The sequence below is a fragment of the Mesocricetus auratus genome, unplaced genomic scaffold (assembly GCF_017639785.1).
Source record: "Mesocricetus auratus isolate SY011 unplaced genomic scaffold, BCM_Maur_2.0 Super-Scaffold_100003, whole genome shotgun sequence".
Lineage (NCBI taxonomy): Eukaryota > Metazoa > Chordata > Mammalia > Rodentia > Cricetidae > Mesocricetus > Mesocricetus auratus.
Genome location: NW_024429188.1, coordinates 86,932,251 through 86,953,213, shown reverse-complemented (window position 1 = coordinate 86,953,213; position 20,963 = coordinate 86,932,251). Strand labels below are relative to the sequence as shown.

The window sequence follows — 20,963 nt, the reverse complement described above, 5'->3', positions numbered from 1 at the left end:
GTTTTCCTTCTAGAATTTTCTGTAGGACTGGGTTAGTGGATATGTATTGTTTAAATCTTGTTTTGTCATGAAATATCCTGTTTTCTCCATCTATATTGATTGAAAGCTTTGCTGAGTATAGCAGTCTTGGCTGGCATCCGTGGTCTCTTAATGTTGGTGAATATCTGTCTAGGACCTTCTGGCTTTCATAGTTTCCATGGAGAAGTCAGGTGTAATTCTGATAGGTTTGCCTTTATATGTAACTTGGCCTTTTTCCCTAGCTGCTCTTAATATTCTTTCTCTATTCTGTATGTTGGGGCTCTTGATTATTAAGTGTCATGGGGATTTTTTTTGGGTCCACTCTATTTGGTGTTCTGTAAGCTTCTTCCACCTTCATTGGCATGCCTTTCTTTAGGTTGGGAAAGTTTTCTTCTATGATTTTGTTGAATATGTTTCTGCCCCTTTGAGGTGTCTTTCTTCACCTTCTTCTATACCTATTATTCTTAGGTTTGGTCTTTTCATGGTTTCCCACATTTTCTGGATATTTTGTGTTAGGGATTTGTTGGACTTAAAGTTTACTTTGGTTGATGAATCTAATTCTCCTAGTGTATCTTCAACACCTGAGATTCTGTCTTCCATCTCTTGTATTCTGTTGGTTATGCTTGCATCTGTAGTTCCTAACCGTTTTCCTGGTATTTCCATTTCCAGCATTCTTCAGACTATGTTTTTTCATTGTTTCTATTTCAGATTTCAGTCCCTGCACTGCTTGAATTGTTTCTTGCAAATTTTGTTTTGTCTTTTGCACCATTTCTTGCATTTTTCACTGCTTTTCTTCCATCTCTTTAAGGGATTTTCTCATATCCTCTTTGAGGACCTCTATTATTTCCATGAAGTTGTTTTTTATGTCATTCTCCTCTGGTTCATTTGTGTTAGGGTGTTCCAGTCTTGTTGGTGTAGGGTGTCTGGGCTCTGGCTGTGTCATATTGATTTTCTATTGCTCCTTGTGTTTTTATATTGTCTCCTTCCCATCTTGCAGTGTGTTCCAGAGGGTTCCTCTTCCTCTCCTGGTGGGTGTGGGATCAGGGTTCCCGTCTGGTGGGTGTAGGCAAGTTCACTGTTGGGGTAGCTCTCCACATCCTGGTCTTGTGGGTTGAGAAATGGTCCTTTGGATCCCGCTGGGATGGATGGGGGCCCCAGTGGTATACCCCAAGCATAGGAGTGTGGCCTGGAGACAGACCCTGATAGTCTTAGTCACGTGGGTGGAGCAGGAGAATAGGATCCTGGGGTGAGTTTGCTTCTGCCACTGGGATGGAAGATGCAGCAGTAGGCCCCAAGTGCAGGCAGCCAGGCTAATCCTAGTTCTGTGGGTGGAGCAGGAAACTATGGTGGTACCTTGGCTCCTGCCGCCTCTGCCAGGATGGAAGCCTCAGTGGCAGAGCCCAGGTCCAGGCAGGCAGTCCGGAAATGGGACCTGGTTTACCTGGTCCAGTGGGTAGAGCAGAAGACTATGGTGCGTTGGTTCCCAACACTGGGATGGAAGCCACGGTGGTAGACTCCAAGCACAGGCACCAGCAAGTCCCGTGGGTAGAGCCTGAGATTAGGCCGCTGGGGTGCCTTGCCTCCTGCCTCTAGGATGGAAGCCCCCGTGGCATCCCCCAAGCACCAGCAGGCAGCCAGAAATGGGCCCTGGTTTATCTGGTCCCGTGGGTGGAACAGGAGACTATGGCGCGTTGGTTCCCGCCGCTGGGATGGAAGACTCAGAAGTAGCTATATTTATTTTTATATTATCATTATATTTTTCCTTTGGGATAAAATCATTTGAAGTGAAATTTCAAGCTCTAAATTTTATGAAATTTCCATTTTGTCCTATATTTTCACATTTCCTTCAGATACTTTCTAAATTTATTGTTACACCAACAGCTTATACAAAATATTTTTCATCTACATCATTTCTCAATTATATTTCCTTTTATTCTTTAACATTCTGGTACATGAACTATATTATTATTTCAATTAATTAATTAATTAGGAAGAATGATGTGTGCTTATGAGCCATTTTCTTTCCTTTAGCAATTTTTGCCTTCTGCTGAGTATTTTTCCTGCTGAATTGCTGAATTTTAGCAGTTCTTTGTACATTAAAGAACTTCTATTTTCTGCTATAAGTAAAAAACTATGCCTTCCCATTTTTGTCTCTTACTTTACTGATATTTTTATCAAACAACAGTATACCACGGGTTTGAATTTGTCTTAATAATAAATACCCAGAGCCGATATCAGGGCAAATGCTGAAATATCAAAGAGAGAAAAGAACAAACCACAGCCAACTCTTACCTTCCTAAATCCTCAGCCAATAGGGGCCAAGTTCCTGTCTCCTCCCACCTTATATATTTCTCTCCTCCCAGCCATATCACTTCCTGTCTGTCTGTACAGACCTCCAAACCTCTATAATTTGCTGGTAGCTAGCTCCACCCTCTGATCTTCAGGCAAGCTTAATTTGTTAAAATATAAACAAGATATCACCATACAACAGTCAGTTTATATAGGGCTTTGTATACCATTTCGGATCTTGAAATCATTTACAATTTTTAAAAAGAAGAACCCAAATTGCCTACAAAAAGTCTGATAATACTCCTTAGAGTGCCAATAAATCCTGAAAAGTGAGAAGAATATACATTGGGGTGGGGGAAGGTGGAGTCACTTTGTGAAAGATTTAGGAACATCTAAACTATACACAATTTATTGAACATTTGAATTTTGACTAATTGTTTTCCTGGAGGCAGTTTTTAATAGGTCTGATAATGCATTTCCCACTGGGATTCCCGATGGAATAGCTATGTAAAACTGGTGGGACAGAAGTGGGAAGCATTCCCTTGTTAATCTGGAGCTTAATATACTGGTCCTAAACTTGCTTTCTTTCTCCACACTGTGAAATTGGCATCTATCAATAACATCATTCAGTATCCTGCAGTCATTTTTAAACTTGGAGGGGAGGAGCAAAATGAGGGAAGTTATAGCATCTTGAGAATAGGAACAGTTTGAAAAGGCCTAGTGGGAATTGTGCTGTGTGTCAATTCTCTGTCAAACAAATGTTTCAGAATCACTGGGATATTTTCAATATTTATGAGAATACACACTCACATACACGAGACAACAAATCAGTAATTAAATTCACATTCAGATAGTAAGTTTCTGTAGGTCTTGAATAAAATAACCCCTAGTCATGGATTAATAGGAATCAGCATCATTGCACTCTAGTTCTCTGTGATGCTGTGATTTTTAATACATTTCTGATAAATATAAGTCACCTCACTGGGAGAAAGTTAACTCATGGGGACTGTTAAGGGATAAAACATGTAACAAATCCCCAATCTATATAGAAGGGGATATTAGATGACTAAGTACTTCCATGCAAATGTGAATTCTGCACTGGCTGCTGTCATAAAGCTGATGGAAAATGAGACAAATAAGACAGGAAGTGCAGTATCCAGCAATGAAATGGAAAGAGGCATAACTCTAGGAGATGACTGAAGTACTTATTGAGATGAAGTACACTGTCAAGGAGACATTGATGCATCTGTAGTCACTTCTACAGCTTTGAGTTAGCTCAGCAAAATCATGGTTTTCTTCCAGGTCCCTCTAGCCTCCACCCTTGCTGGAACATCAGATTATCACTTTACCTGCTTGTATTATATTACACCTAGGTCTGTATCATAGCTCACTGACCCCCATCATAATTTAGTTACAGTAGAAATGTGATCACATTGTGGTGATTAACTAGAGATATTTAGGTTGAATCATCCATGTGAATATGTAAAAAGCAAATATTTGGAGGAGAATTTTTATGTTGTTATTATTATTGGTTTTTCTGAGACAAGATTCTATGTGAAACACTCTTGGCTATACTGAACTCACTCTGTAGACCAGGCTGTCCTTAAACTCACAGAGATCTGCCTGCCTCTGCCTCCCATGTGCTGGAATGAAAGGTGTGCACTACCACTACCCAGCAATAATTTTATATTTAATGGTGTCTTAAACCAGGAAGTTCACATATTTGAATGTTTTGACATGACAGATGTGGTCTTCATCCTTGTATTCTCTGCAGTCTGGTAAACCAAATGGACAATGAATATATACTTATAATTGTGTTAGATTTTAGGAGAGGGACAATACAGGTGATGAATCTTCATTTGAAGGGTATGTAGGCAAGAGAAAAAAAGGAAATATTTTGAATAGGATTGTTGCGGTCACTTTTCTTAAAAGATATCATGGAAGTATCTGGAGACTCTTCCTTAGTTTGCTTATGAGAATAACAGCTTGGGGATGTACTGACCAGCATACTGCACACAATATAGCGTTCTCTTCTCTGACTGAATTTTCTGACTGAGCACTTCCCCCATCTAGAGCTTAAGACATATAGCAGAGGAACAAGAAGAATATGCACAATACATGGTTCATAGTCTGTAACATGAAACTATATTTTAACATGGGAATTAATTATAGATTGTTTTGAAAGATTATCTAGTCATAGAAAAAGATATCAGAGATTAAACAAATAAATAAAAGATGGTTCAAACTAACTGCATTTGGTTATGAATCCTCCTTACAGTCCCTTTGGGAGGAACACTTTCTTCCCCTTTATGCTGTCACTTGTTGGTTTACTTGAGGTATTTAATTCACAAATACCACCGAAGATTTTATTTCTCATAGGCTCTACTCTGCCCATCCCTAAAGGTTCCATTGTACACTTTTGGCTCATTTATGTAACTGGCTGGCCAAGCTCACAGTCTCCTGAAATGAAAAGTGGCAGAAGCCCAGAGACTGGAGGTCATTTTGATGTCTGTTTTCCAGTAATCTTATGAAAAAGTGCCAGGTACCAGCATTTGAAAGCTTAATTCTTTTTCTCACCTTATAAACTCTGACCTCCGATTGTCTGCTCCACATAAACTGTCACATGGCAATGATGCTTCCTGCTACTAATTCAATGTATTCTCTTTTGTCATAAATGAATTCCTTACTGGAATATGCAGGGTTGGCCTGTATTTGCATTTAGTGCTGCCTTGCATATCTGGGGCTACAGTCTCCAACTCCGACAGTATTAATCACATGCTGTTATAAAGTGTATTCTTTTGTTGTGGACTTATTTGCGAGCTTACTAACTGGTGTCAAATGAGTTGTGTTGATTACAGATGGCTGTGGACTCACTCCTAGGTGGTGGAACTAATGCAGCGCCGTGTACTCTTTGCTTATGTATTTGGCATCATTTATTAGACTAGACTGGCAAAATCAGACAGTGAAAGTAGTAATTCCAATTGCTTCTACTAATTGGCTTCTTCAAAGTGAACCTTATTTCTGTTGTGTTTCAGCATCATAAGCCAGTGAGACAGGAATTATAATAAGAATTATCAGAATGGCAACCTAAAGTAGGTTGGCATTTCCTATGTTAGCAATTGCCAGAAGGTTAACATGAGCCAATATATGGAAGCCAATAAATCATGGCAAGGAGTAGTCTAGGATTATGCATGGTCACAAGTAAACTAAATGTCTGGAATCCAGTCATACAGGCATGACCCAGAGAATAAATGAGATCTTGGAGATCAAGGTAGGCACGTACCCAGAAACATGAAGATTAAGATCAAAATGCTGTAAAAGCACTGAGAAAAGCCCTATCCTAAGTCAGGATTCATTGCCTTCTGGGTTCATTGGTAGCTCATTTGAGTAGAGGTATCTCCTGACCAGTACACATGTAGCTAAAAATACATTCTCACCTGGCTAGTGCAGGGTTAGGAGAAATTGGAGCCAAAAATAATTCTCAGTCCCCTGAAAGTTGTTTTGAAGTGAGGATCTATAAAATGATCATGGCAATGGGTAATAACAGCAGCTAATGATTGTTGAGGATGGCTCAAAAATTAACATCCCTGGCTGCTTTTCCAGACAACCTGGGTTCAATCCTAGCATGCACATGTGACTAACAACCATCTGTCATTCCAGTACCCAAGGCACCATTGCCCTCTTCTGGTCTCCATGGGCACCAGAAAGACATGGTACAAGAAATACACGCAGGCAAAACACACATAAAATTCAATTAAAATGAGTAATTGTCAATGGTAGTGGTGAGTGAGATTCAGTCAAACACTCCCACCAGTAGTAGACCAAGGAGTTCCCTTTTTAGGGACTCCCACTCAGTTCAAGACCAAGCAAATCAATAAATATAGTACATGCTTCATATTTAAGCTTTGGCATTCAGAGAAAGGGAGAGCTGAAAAATCCCGTAAGTGTGCTCACAATGGCAATGAATGCACTCCTGTGGCTTTCGAAATTACTTTGCTCAAAGGATGTCATTTACCACAAGGTTTCAAGATTAAGTTAAAAGTTACATTCAGACATTAAGTAAAAAACAATGGGTTGATTTGCTTATTTCTTCTTAAATGATTTCCTTTTGCCAATTAAATTGTCTGGTGGTTTTATGAGGTACTTTGTTTTGATTTAGGGATGAGAGCTAGTTAAACTCAAGGTCACAAGTGTTCTGGCCCCAAGCAAGTATAGTTTGTTGTTTCTGATGTCTTTACAAAAGCAAGCATCTCTTTAGGCATTTACCCATTGTGTTGACATTTCTGACTCCCAGGTAGGTTGTAAATTGAGGGACATTTTGCCCATTTGTCTTCTTAGTTACTGTGGTTGTTCTACTCTGCCTCATCTTGACAAACTCCACCCCATTTCATACTTCCAACAGCCCTCTGTGGAGATCCAGTTTTGTTCATGGGAATAAGTCTCAGAAAGCTTCAGCAATTTCTCTGAAGATGAAGCAGAAAGAATGCTGTACAAACAAGATCCTGAATGCCTACACAGCATCTCTTGGTTTAGAAGGAGATAGCCTTCTCTCAGGTCTGTAACCTATCTACTCAGGAGAAATCTGGCTCTGTATAAACAGAAAGGAACATGGTAAAATGACCAGCAGAGTGAATGCTTCTAGAGAAAGCTTTTAGTGGATGGTTGTTTTAATCCACTGTCATTTTTCTGGAGCTCTACTTTCTTCCTACATATCAGATATCGACAGTTTTCTTTCCTACAGGTTTTCATGAAGAAGAAAATAGATAAGAACAGGAATGTTTAACTTGTATAGATTATTCCCAAAACTGTGGTCCACTTTCTTTCTGTGATTAATTCATCCCTTTTTCTGGGTCATTATTTTTTTTAACTCCATACCTAGATAATTGTAGGAATGATTAAAAACAATGGTCTAGTGGAGTTGCCTTCTGAATGTTCTGTTATTTGGTTATTCCAGGGGAGAAGCTTTGTTGTCCATGCTCCACAGAAGTCCTCCTTGACAAGTTGCTGACTTTCAGAGAGCCTGATGGTTCTGCCACATTCCTTTGGTTTCCAGTAGTGCTTAACACCAAGACACATACTTTTTAAAGCAATAACTACTATGTGAGCTCAAGCGTCAGTTACATATCGCTCACTTGGTGCCTGAGTCTATGAAGATTTACAATGTTGGTATCTTTGCCTTTTATGAAAATAAACTGGATAATACATATGTGCTTCACAGCAGCTTTTGATTAAGAGTGTATCCCCCATGGAGGGTCTCACTCTCCCTGGGGAGGGGACAGGGTAGGTGTGGGGGGTTGAGGTGAGGCGGAGGAGGAGGGGAAGGAGAGGGAGCTGGGCTTGATATGTGAAGCAAGCTTGTTTCTAATTTAAATAAAAGAAAAAAAGAATCTCCATACAGGCTCCAGTACCTCAATTCTTTCAGGTCCATTAGTCTTCTGAGCATCTATCAAGTTTTAGTAAGCCTCACTTTTCTGCTTCCATCATTTCGGGTAGTACATCACTTACATTCAGACTCCTTATTATTTCCAATTATAAAACAGGGATAATCATCCTTGTGCTACCCTTAACCACATGAGGAAGAAGAGGATGAATGTTTTCTGCTGTAGAGTTCTTTGAGGGAGTGACACTCTATTAATTCAAAACAGTAACAGAGAAAGGGTGGCTAGTAAATTTAGAGTTTGATCACCACAGTTGAAGTTTATACAAGGTAATTTTTACTGTTTGTGCAGTTTTCAGAGACTGGGATAGATCTTTCCAAAGCCATTAAAAAGGTGTTCAGGCATATGCTCATATTAATTTAAGTAAAATATGGTATCCTCCTGCAAGTAGGGCAATTATGATAATTTATTGTTGGTTCATATTCCTGTACTAACTAATCCTGAGGGAGACATTATCTCTATGGCTAAAACAAACCATCTTAACTTTAAGAAGGTGGCATAGGGAAAGCAGTCTTGAGACTCTTATAGTTCTGTTTTCTTTCTCTCTTGAAAATTCTCCTTAACAGTGGGATGCAATTGGTGCTCATTCATTTTGTTTTATTATTTTAAGAAAGAGAACAATGCTACTGACTAGACCACATGTTTAAATAATCCTAACACTGGAGAGTGAAATGTAGTCTAAAGGGACTCCATATTCTCAGACAGTCTTTCTTCTGTCTGTGTCAAACTGACAAGCAAGGCTTAAAGGATTCTGCAGCAATGGTGAGGCTCTTCCTGATTCCTGTGAGACTACTTCAAGAACAGCCCATCCTTCCTCTGCTATCTCATGAGGTAGAGTGTGCATATTGGTGGAGTGGGCTGAGAATTGGGAGTGTTTTGGAAGCAGTGGGGAGACAACTGTGTGGTTCTTCTGTTAGTGAGTCTGAGCAACAGCATATTACCCTGCTGTCACTCTCGAACAATATACTTGTGTGGGCTCTTAGAATCTGGCAAAATCTTGACAACCCATGCTGAATGTGCAGGCAATCATTGCAGCTAAACTCTTTCACATTTCCCCTATTGACTTTCCCTTGAACTTTATGTGCCTTCTTCCATTCAATTTTACTTTATGGATTTAATTTCTTGTTCTTCTCATTTTAGAGGTTTTTTATTGAAATCAATGTCCCTTCAAAATGATGAAAAGAAGAGATGAATTTTAACTGTTTAAGTAAATACCCAATCACTGATACATCAGACAACATCCCATCATCCACTCAGAAACCTCTGAAAGGAAAGATTATGTCTGTTGCACATGATGGTTGACTTGATTAAAAAATTTAGTGTTTTTTATTCAAATGCAGTACCATCATCAAATACTAGCATGAATATTTACATAGTCATCAAGGTAAAAAGAAGCTTTTCATAATTTTATGTTGGATTTTGTGTTGGTCCTTTGATAGCTGAAACTGAGCTTTTAACTGTTGTGCTTTCTCCATCTTGTTCACACAACAAGGGAGATGAGTTATATAAGTTACACGTACCATATGTCCTCCAGCGTTTGTCATCCCTGAAGCTTGGCTGAATATGCAGTTCATTCCTTAGCCTCTGAGTTGGCATTAGTATGATTTTTAAAGGTACTTATTGTGGCATAATATAAAGATGAAGTTGCTGAAGCCAAAATATGTGTATAGTAGATATTACAGAATCACCATGTTTACAGTTAGTAAATGGTAAAACTGAAACACAAATCTAGGCTTGTCTAACTAGATTATCTGTGCTTCTAAACCCCAGCTAGCTAGATTATTAGAGGCACCATCCTTACCCTATCATGATTACAATTGCAGTGCGACAGGCACTTCAGTTACACATGCTGTCACACTAACTACATCACAGCTGAAGAAACAGAGACTTAAAGAAATCTCTCTGTGATTGTAATTTCCCTGAACTTCATTTCCCTGAACTTAAATCACCCATTCTTTCCCCAAGGCCTTTAAGAACATTTTAGCTGTTCAGGAAAGGGTGTAGGGGATGACAGTATTGTGTTCCTCCCAGCAGGCTAGGTCTGGAAGCTCCCACCACCATCCTTTCCCCAGTTCCTTTTTGCTTTCTGATATTCAATTACTTCCTATTTCTCACTGTGCTATTGTTTGTGCTAGTCTCCACCCAAAGTTTCCCAAGACCCTTCTTCCATCATCATCCTGTCTTTTGTGTACTGTTCATCTTTCCTATGAGCATTTAGGTAGGTTCATGTATCACTCCTCTGAAAAACGATTGGTACACTTCTCCCCTGGGGCCTCTATGCACTTTATATTAGTGCTTTCTTTTCAACTACAGTGAAAAAAATTTTTTTCTTTGGTTTTACGAGACAGGGTTTCTCTGTATTGTTTTGGAGGCTATCGGACCAGCCCAGCCTTGAGCTAACAGAGATCCACCTGCCTCTGCCTCCCGAGTGCTGGGATTAAAGGCGTGAGCCACCATCGCCCGGCAAAAAAAATTTTTGAGTAAGCTAGGCTTCTCCATCACCTGTGGCTCCTTACCTCCCAGTCACTATTCATCCCACTGTGATCGTACTTCTGCCCTGTCTCTCTGCCTAAGCTTCCTATTCATTTTTAATTAATTTTTATTTTTTACTTAATTTAAAAACAATCTTATTTTACATACCAATCCCAGTTCCCTCTCCCTTCCATTCTCCCATTCTCCCCCACCAACCCCCATTCCATCCCCCATCCACTCCTCAGGGAGGATGAGGCCTCCCATGGAGATCATCAAAGTCTGACACATGATTTGGGGCAGGGTCTAGGCCCTCCCCAGTGCATCTAGGCTGAGAGAGTATCTCTCCATAGGGAGTGGGATCCCAAAACCCATTCAGGCACTAGGAATAAATACTGGTTCTGCTGCCAGAGGCCGCATAGACTGCCCCCCTCCCCCACAACTGACTCCCATGTTCAGGGGGCCTGGTTTCGTCTTATGCTGGTTCCCCTGCTGTCAGACTGGAGTATGTGAGCTCCTACTTGCTCAGTTCAGCTGTTTCTGTGCGTTTCCCCAGCATGGTCTTGACCCCTTTGCTCATCACTACTCTCTCTCTACAACTGGATTCCAGGAGTTTGTCTCAGTGCTTAGCTGTGAATCTCTGCTTCTGCTAGGTTTCTTATTCTTGCTGCAACAAATCACCATACAAGATAATGACTTTAAGCATCATTTCTTTATTATCTTATAGTTCCATGGTTCTAATGTTATCTCACTAGGATAAATCTAAGATAGGGGCAGGACTGTTTTCCTTTCTGGAAGCTATAAGGGAAAAAAATCAGTTCCTTGCCTTTGTAACTTCAAGACTTCCTGTATTCCTTGATTCATAGTCACCCCTTCCTCTGTCTCCTCAGTCAATGACATTGTTTGTGTATTTGTTTTATATGTTTTGCCATATATTCCAAGAAAAATATACCATAAACTGTACATATTTATCTTATTCCTTTCAATTGTTGGTTCATAGTATAGCTCTATTATAGGTTTATATATACATTCCAGCAAGGAAAAACTTTTAGGTTGTCTCCTGGGTTTTTTTTATGAACTTTGCAATTATTCTTGTACAAATGTCATTCTGTGAGCATGGGGAAATACGTGTCTATAGTAGATATCAGTAGAGAGCGTTCTAACAGCACTGAAAATTGGCCCCCATAATAAGTATTATCCATTTCCTTGTTTGTCTTTTTCATTACTTTGTCATTTTCTCAGTGGAAAGGGCCATGATTTTATAGTTTTATACATTGACAGAGTCTAGTATGTAATAAATATATCTTGGGGTTTGTATGTATCCATAGACTTAGGCAGTGGCTGGCACATAATATATGCTTAATGATTTTTAAATGAATGTGCCTAACTGCCTTCATTTAACAAATAATTTCTTCTTAACCATTCAAAAGGCTACCTTGCATGTCTTTCTTTGATACCCTTAATTTGCGTATCCTAGCAGTCATTTTAAACAAAACTTTTCTGAGCTTTGAGCTAAGGGTAGTGTTTCTCTCCATCTCTTTCTTGAGACACAAGTGAAGTCACCAAAATACATTCACAAAACCAAAATGGCAGGTTAACAATAATGTATCTACCATCTATGGTTTCTTTTGCCTAACTCAACTCTATTACCCCTATCAAATATCTTGGATGTTAAATAATAATAATCACTCCCTTGTCTGAGGATAAATGCAAATATTGATTCTACAAAGTAAGAGGGATTAAATCAGCTTAGCAAGCTTTCACATGCCACTTCCAAGCTGAAAGAACAAAAACCTACTAAATTCTTATTTCTTGGTTGTATATATTTCAACACACTGTGTATGTGAATGTGTGGAGGAAGTGTTCTGTTTATAATGCATACTTAGATTCCTTGAAAAGAAAGTAACATTTTGAAGCTCAGTGGCAGAGGCAAGAGATTGTAGCTCACACTTCCAAATCTTTGGAGGTTAACACTCTACCTACTCTGAGGCAGTTCGTCTGTTGGTGTCAGAAAATGGCTATTGGCTTCCCAGAAGCAGTAGGACAATCATGAGAATCCAAGAATCTTGAATTTTGGCTGGACGTATAGGAGAGCAGGTGGTTAGGCGTAATTAAGGTCTGATTCCTTGTGGCCTCACACCAACATAATTAGGTGTCGTCAGCCACTAATGAATCTCACACCCGTGTCGAGCCATTGAAATCATTCAAGAAAGCTTTGGCCAAAAAGATGTGTCTTACATCATGCTCAGTGACAATCTGCTGGACTCTCTCTCTCTCCCATTTTCTGTCCCCAGAATGTGCCATTCCTCACAAGCAAGGGCATGTTTAATCACCTACAATTTCACCCTACGTCTTCTATTTAACTTCTATAGTGAATTTGAGGTGCTACAGTGCAGTAATTAGGAATGCATATCATGATTTGGCTTTATGTATTGGTCCAAAAGTTCAGATTTTCTTTTGTTCCTGTAACTTTTATTCTTATGCCTGGGTTTTGTTCTAGATGCTGTTTTGAGCCCATATAATTTCAGCCTTAGTCTCTATTCTAGTTTTCTTAGCCCATTGTGTTATTTTCTGCTAGTAGTACTAAACAAGCAATTCTTAAGTATCTAATGCTCTTGTGCTCATCCATGCATTCACTAATTTCAGAATACCTCTTATGTGCTAAGTGTTGTTATAAGTACTGGTAATATATTGTTGAACAAGGGGAAGTATGCTCTGCTTTTTCAGGAGCTTATGTTCTGTGTGGGAAGAAATGAGCAATATATAAAAACAAATAGCAAGTCATTGGTGATTTACACATTTTATTTAGATTTTAATGATATTTTATTTTGTCTTTAAATTTTCTATACATTTATAAAATGTATATTGATTATATCCACCCCTACTGCCCCCCCCGCAAACCCCACAGGACCCAACACATGTTCTTCCCAACATCATATCCTCCAGTATTATTAAGAGAAGGATAATATGTGTATAAATTTATTATTATATTATTATTGATATAATACATCAGCATCATTTATTCATTTACTCACTGCATCCAATTAGCGATATGCATATGTGCATAGATCTGTAGTCATCTACTACTGAATGAATAACTTGTGACCACACACCCCAAAGAAAAGTGACTCTTCCCCATTATCTGCTAAAAGCTACTCAGCTAGAGGTAGAGAGTTGAAAGCACTTCCCTGCTACATACTGGATTGTTTAACTGACTTGAATTTATAGATTTTATATAGATAAATAAAATTCTCTCTATATATTTCTATATATATATATATATGACAGGAAAACAGAAATGAAATTATCTAGGAAAACAAATAGGAAGAGAAGGTGAATGAGGAAGGATGGAAGGTATGACAGGGGATATGCTCAAGGTACAACAGTCACATGTACAAAAGCTTAAAAATAAGTACCAGATGATATGTAATGAATTAAAAGACAATATACAGAGAGAAACTGTAAGTCTGTCTTTGTTTGGATAGTCAGAGACCCTTTTCATGTGGGAGGTAGAAGTTTTTTTTTTTTTTTTTTTTTTTTGGTTTTTCGAGACAGGGTTTGTCTGTATTGCTTTGGAGGCTGTCCTGGAACTAGCTTGGTAGACCAGGCTGGTCTCAAACTCACAGAGGTCTGCCTGCCTCTGCCTCCCGAGTGCTGGGATTAAAGGCATGTGCCATCAAGGCCCAGATGGGAGATAGGTTTTAAGCTGGCACTTAAAAGAAACATAGGAGCCAGGCATATGAAAACCAGGAGGGGGAGAAGAGTTGGTGTAAAGATTGCAGGTCAAAGGCAAGTTAGTGTGTTTGAAAAGAGAAAGAAGAGTGTGACTTGAAAGATATATGATAGGTGATAGAGAGGAGAGTAGGTATGAATGGATAGAGAGGTACAGTCACTTATATTGTGTTTTGGATGGTAGGACTGATGAAACAGAGAAAGTGATTCTGAAATGAATAGAAATAGGATTTATCGTCATGTATGTGTGGTGCTAATTGTCTTTGAATTAGGGGAGAATACTGGGAAGTTTTGGAACATGTATGTGCCCATAGAGGAAAGAAACGTCTTTTATAGATGTGTTAAATTTAAGGTGTGCATCATATATGTGCAAATATAGGTGAAAGGGGGTGTTTAATTAAGGTTTCTATTGCTGTGAAGAGATACCATGACCATAGCAACTCTTATAAAGGAAAACACTTCATTGTGGTGGCTTGCTTACAGTTTCAGAGGTCCAGTCCATTATCATCATGGTGGAACATGGAAGCATGTAGGCAGACCTGGTGCTAGAGAAGGAGCTGAGAATTCTTACATCTTGACTTACAGGCAACAGGAAGTCATTTGAGGTCTGAGACATTGGACGTGGTTTGAACATATGCAAGACCTCAAAGCCTTTCTCCACAGTGACACACTTTCTCCAGCAGGGCTACATCTACTACAACAAAGCCACACTTCCTAATAATGCCACTCCTTTTGGGGAGCATTTTCTTCCAAACCACCACAGGTAGTGACTGTGAATTAAATAAACAAATTGATAATCATTATTATATTACTGAAATTAAATCCATGTAATGTAAGATTTCTGGAGGGAATATAGATTAGAGGATATCACCTCAGTCTAACCCATTAGACAACACAACTTTGAGAAATCTAGCAAAAGAGGGTAAGTAGAAATAATATGAGGAAAACAGTACTTCATTTTAAGGCAGTGTCTTAAAGAAGAGAGTATGTCCAACTAGGTCAAATGCTATCAGATGTCAAGTAAGATTAGAGTATAAGCAGTCATTGGATGCTACTATATCCAGTGCTGTTGGTGCCTTTGGACATAGTGGTTTCAGTGGTAATGATGTGAACAGGAGTCCTAATCAAATGAGTTGAGGAGAAAATTAGAAAGTGAATAGAGACAGAAAGATATACCATTCTTTGAAGAGATGTTACTTGGCAAGAGATCAATGAATCAGGCATACTTATCCGTAGTTTTACTTTTTACTGTTTCACTTACTTGAGGCACAGTAAGCTCCAAACATTATTAAGTATAAAGTTCTAGGAATAAACAATTTATGAGTTTTAAAATACATTCAATTCTAAGTAATGTGATTATGTCTATGAACATCATGAATAATTACTTTGTCTAGTGTGTCTATGCTGTATAGGTTACCTGCCTGCTAGTCACTTAGTTATTGTATTAGTTATCACTTCAACCTCAGTTTGTGATCAATGATATTTTACTTCATCATGGTCATTGAACGCAAACATTGTGATGTAAGAAATTTGGGTGTGCCGAAGATAAACTATAAAAGGGTTACTTTAAATGAAAGGATGGAAGTTTCCAGATTAATAAGTGGAAAAACATATGCTGAAATTGTTAAAATCTATGGCAAGAATAAATAATCTGTCGAAGTTGTGAAGGAAATGAAAAATTCATAATGGTTTTTCTGCTACTTTTAACACCAACAGTTGCAATGTGATGTATACGTGCTTAATTAAGATGAACGGGGCACTACAAAGTAGGGTTGTGCTGTAATCTGAGGTTTCAATCCTATGTTCTGATATTCAGGATATGTCCTCCTCTGATAAGGGCAGATCGTTGTATACAGGACAAGCTGAAAATTAAGTTTTTATTTTTTTAAGACGTATTTCTTTTTTGAGACAGTGTTTTTCTTTGTAGCCCTGGCAGTCCTGGAACTGGATCTGTAGATCAGGCTGACTTTGAACTAAGAGATCCACCTGCCTCTGCCTGATGCTGAGATTAATGGCATGCACCACTAGCATGCAATGATTTATACAAAAAATAGTGAAATAGAAACTGAGAAACTGAGGTTATGAGAGATGGCACAATTATAAGCTCAATCTTCTTGAATAGGAGAGAATGAAGTGACATTGAGAGCACAATTAGGGAGTTCACCTATCTATGTAAGTCTCTCTGAAGATGCAAAGTAAAAGAACTTTTATCTCAAGTATTTTTATGTATGTCTCACTATAGTTCATTTACATTGTAGTAATTATCACTCTCATGACTGTTTATTCTCATATCTCTAGAGACCCTCAAATGACCTAACAGTTTGATCTGATTATCTGGGCACCAGGCCAGTGATTAGTCTGTAATCAATTGCAACTATCTCTATTGTCTTACAACACAGCCATCTTAGAGCTTGGAGAATATCATGCATGATCTTGTAATTGGTGAAATATCTTTAATTTTTTATTTTAAATGCGGTGGCAAGTTGCTATAAGGTTTTAAGCAATAGATGACTGTAGGGGTGAGCCCCACAATACAGGGGTAAAGTCACAGGAAAGAAAACACAAAAGTATTCTATCTTGGAAGCGGGCCAAACTTTTGATCTTTTTAGCTTGTGTGTAAGTTTTTTTCTGGTAAATAAGTATATTAGTGTCTATATTGCATTGATTCCTGTCTTGGATGACATGATTTTATCTATGTCTATGTACATTTGAAGATGGTGACACTTGCTAGTCTGTGTGTAACAACAGATGGAAAGGGACAGCAGTAGAAGATGAGAGAGCTCAAAGGAGATTTCTGTAATATTCTTAGCAAAAACAATTGGCCGTGTTTCACACCCACTACTGTCGTAGTGGTAGATATAGACAAAAGTAAACAGATTTCAGAATTTTTCAAATGACCAGGTAACATATTAACATTTGCCTGGCATGGTGCTGAATACCTTTAATCCAAGCACAGAAGAAGCAGACACAGACAAATACCTTTACATTTTGGGTCATCTTTGCCTACATGAAGAGTCCCAGGTCATCCAGGGATACATAGGAAGACCCTGTCTAACAACAATAACATCAGCAACAGTGCTGCTTAAATGAAATGGAAATTTATTCAGAGTCCAGAGTGCTAACTATTACACCATAGAACCCCATGAAATGGAAATTTATTCAACTAAGTAGTATACAATTAAAGTTTTAGTTGCTAATATATAATTAGAGATATGTATGTGCTAAAGAAATGGCATGTATAGAAGTACTTGGTACATAGTATATATTCAGTTTTAACGTGTATAATATTTCTTTTAACTTTTAACTTGAAAGGTAAATAGTTGAATAAATTGACTCATTATTATTACATACTTTAAAATACCATAAATGCAACCTAAAAGCATTACTTAGAATATTTCAAATGGATGAATATATTCCAGATCATTGCAATAACTTTGAAAAGTTTATACTACAAGCATCATTATATATTATTCTTTTGAGACAACCACATACATATAAAATCATTATATGTGCACCAAGAGCTCTGCCTATTTATAATCCTATCTTTTGATATTTCAAAAGCAATTCTAATTTTGCCCTTGGCATTAGAGTAGCAGTCACTCAAGGCAAGCCATAACAAAACTAGATACTGTGTTTATAACGTTTGCAATCTTAGGCTACTACAGTGATTGATTAGCATAGGATACCATGCCATTTCCAGAAGAATCAAGATGAAACAGATTATAGAGCAAGTCTGAGGTCCCACTGGGGTTGACATTTATCTGGTACTGTTTTGGGGACTGTATAATTACAGTATGTTGTTTGTTTGGGATTATTAGGAGACAAGGATAGAAAATCAGAGTAGGACAAAATCATGAGAAATATTCTTAGCCTTAGCTAGTAAGTTAGAACCGAACCTTGATTTCAGTAGGGAGCCACTGTAGGACTTAAAGTAGAGGCACTTAACCTTGATTTTTCTTTCATTTCTCAAGTGTAAAATCACTTTGCTTATGGTGAGTATCACTGAGTCAAAGTCTAACACTGGGTCTTTGTAATTAAGCTATAGTAGCTGCTTTATTACTATTTCTTCTCATATAGTCTCATCAGTCATACTATTAGATTCAGGAGGGCATTTACTGAATGACTACTAAATGGAACACACTGAGCTAGATACTCCTTTGTAGTTTATTTATCAGAGATACCAGGTCTAAATTCTTAGGTAATAAGAATTTGAAAATGTCAAAACAAACAAACAAACAAAAAACCCAAAACTCTGAGATACCATCCTACTCCTGTCAGAATGGCTAAAATAAAAAACACCAATGACAGTTTATGCTGGAGAGGATGTGGAGAAAGAAGAACACTCCTCCACTGCTGGTGGAAGTGCAAACTCATGCTGCCACGTGGGAAATCAGTATGGAAAATGGGAATCAGTTTACCACAAGATCCAGCAATTCCACTCTTAGGCATATACCCAAAAGATGCACATTCATACAACAAGGATGTCTATTCAACTATGTTCATAGCAGCATTGTTTGTAATAGACAGAGCCTTGAAGCAACCTAGATGCCCCTCAACTAAAGAATAGGTAAAGACAATGCAGTACATTTACACAGTGGAGTACTACTCAGCAGAAAAAACAATGGAATCTTGAAATTAGCATGCAAACAGATGGAACTAGAAGAAACCATCCTGAGTGAGGTAACCCAGTCACTAAAAGACAAACATGGTATGAACTCACTCATACATGGATTTTAGACATAGAGCAAAGGATTACCAGCCTACAATGCATACCGCCAGAAAAGCTAGGAAACAAGAAGGACCCTAAGAGAGACATACATGGTCCCCTGAAAAAGAGGAAAGGGACAAAATCTCCTGAGAAAATTGAAAACATGGGGGAAGGGAAGAGGGAGTTAGGAGAAAGAAAAGAGGAGAAGAAGAGGGCAGAGTAGGGCATGAGGGAGCAGGAAGGTTGAGTCAGGGGAAGAATAGAGGAGAGCAAGAAAAGAGATAACACAATAGAGGGAGTCATTATAGGTTTAAAGAGAAATCTGGTACTAGGGAAATGTTCAGAGATCTACAAGAATGACACCAACTAACAATCTAAGCAGTAGTGGAGAGGCTACCTTAAATGCCCTCCCCATATAATGAGATTGATGACTCCTTTATATGCCATCCTAGAGTCTTCATCCAGTAGCTGATGGAAGCAGAAGCAGACAGAGCTGAACTCCTGGAATCCAGTTGCAGAGAGGGAGTATTGGTAAGCAAAGGGGTCAAGACCAGGCTAGAGAGACCCACAGAAGCAGCTGACCTGAAAAAGGGGGAGCTCATGGACACCAGACTGATAGCTGGGAAACCAGCTGAAGACAGACCCAGACTCCCTGATCATGGGTGTCAGTTAGGAGGCCTGGGCAATCTATTGGACCTCTGGTAGTGGATCACTATTTATCCCTAGCACATGAATGGACTTTGGGAGTCCATTTCATATAGAGGAATACTCTCTCAGCCTAGACAAACAGAGGAGGGCCCTTCTCCAAATGATATGACAGACTTTGAACATCCCCATAGAAAACTTACCCTCCCTGGGGAGCAGAAAGGGGATGGGATAGGGGGATGTTTGAGGGGCATGGGAGGAGGGGAGGTAGAAGGAACTGGGATTGATATGTAAAACAAGCTTGTTTCTAATTTAAATAAAAAACCTGAAAAAATAAATTGAAAATGATTTTTTCTTAAACATGGGTTGAAGCATTTATTTTTATTTTTATTTTTTCAAACATTATATTTTATCAAATTCTTTCCCCTCTTCCTGTTCCTCTCAGATCTTTCCCCTACCCTACTCATCCAACTTTGTATTTTCTCTGTATTAAAAAACCTCATAAACTCTCCTCCTGAAAAAAGATCAAAGCCAGCAAGGAGAAGCAATAAGGTTCAAGAAAACCACCAAAGTTGGCTGGGCATTTGGTATTTGGTGGCACATGCCTTTAATCCCAGCAGAGGGAGGCAGAGGCTGGTGGATCTCTGTGAGTTCAAGGCCAGCCTGGTCTACAGAGTGACAGCCTCCAAAACAGTTCAGAAAAACCCTGTCTTGAAAAAACAGAAAAAAAAGAAAACCACCAAAGTGAACCAACATGAAACATACCCATACACACATGTGTGTACACACAGTCACACATATACACCAAAACAAAACAAAAAACAACAACAACAAAAACAAACAAAAGCCACATGGAGTTGGTTTTGTGCTAGCCAACTACTCTTTTATGTCCTGGAGTGGATTTGGTATATCCAGTGGCATTCTACTTTTTCTTCCTCATAGATCCCAGAAACAAACATCTAAATGTTCTAATAAAGTTCTCCTTTGTGGATTATTATTTATGGTTGAAGTGAACAATCTAGGCTAGGAATTCCTTTCCAAAACCAATCACTTCTACCATCATGCAATGTCATTCCCTTTGCCAGTTCACTGTTTCCTCTAGGATCAAATCCAAATGTTTTAATTTGGCACACTTGACTCCTAGCTAATCTGGATTCAACCAGTCATTCAGTTTTGTTTGTTCTACCCTTGAACTCATTGTTCCATCCCCACCTGACTATAGAGCATGCCTGACTTGTAATTAAGATTTTGTTTATGCATCATGCTATCATTTCCTATCTTAGACTAGACTGAAAATTCTTTTTATTAAAAAAATCTGTTAGTTACTTTTAGGAAGGAACCATGTCCTTATCCTCTCTTTTTCTGTCTCCGTCTATATGTGTCACTTTCTCTTTCTCTGTGTCTCTCATCTCTCTGTTTCTTTCCTTTTAGAGCCTAAGAGAGTGTTTGCTAAATAATATATGGCCAGTACAATTCTTCAGGTGAATAAAACAAATGAAATTGTCTCATTTTACAGCATTATTTAGGTGCAAACTTATTTTAAAACATGTCAGTTGCACATATGCACAGGACTCCAATAAGAATATTCAAAGATCATTCCAAAAAAAAAAGCCAAACCGAGACCTTTGAAATCTTTTTTGTACATTTAGTTCACCATAGTAACT

The 20,963-nt window shown here is 38.5% G+C and overlaps 1 long non-coding RNA gene across 1 annotated transcript in view; it reads left to right on the top strand.

The window, feature by feature from the left end:
• Positions 1-7,581, top strand: part of LOC121139858 — a 130,370-nt gene extending 122,789 nt beyond the window's left edge. Inside the window, exons 3-4 of the long non-coding RNA XR_005876694.1 lie at positions 6,710-6,861; positions 7,262-7,581. This is a non-coding gene — a long non-coding RNA (uncharacterized LOC121139858). The remainder of the gene's footprint in view (positions 1-6,709; positions 6,862-7,261) is intronic.
• Positions 7,582-20,963: the final 13,382 nt, after the last annotated feature.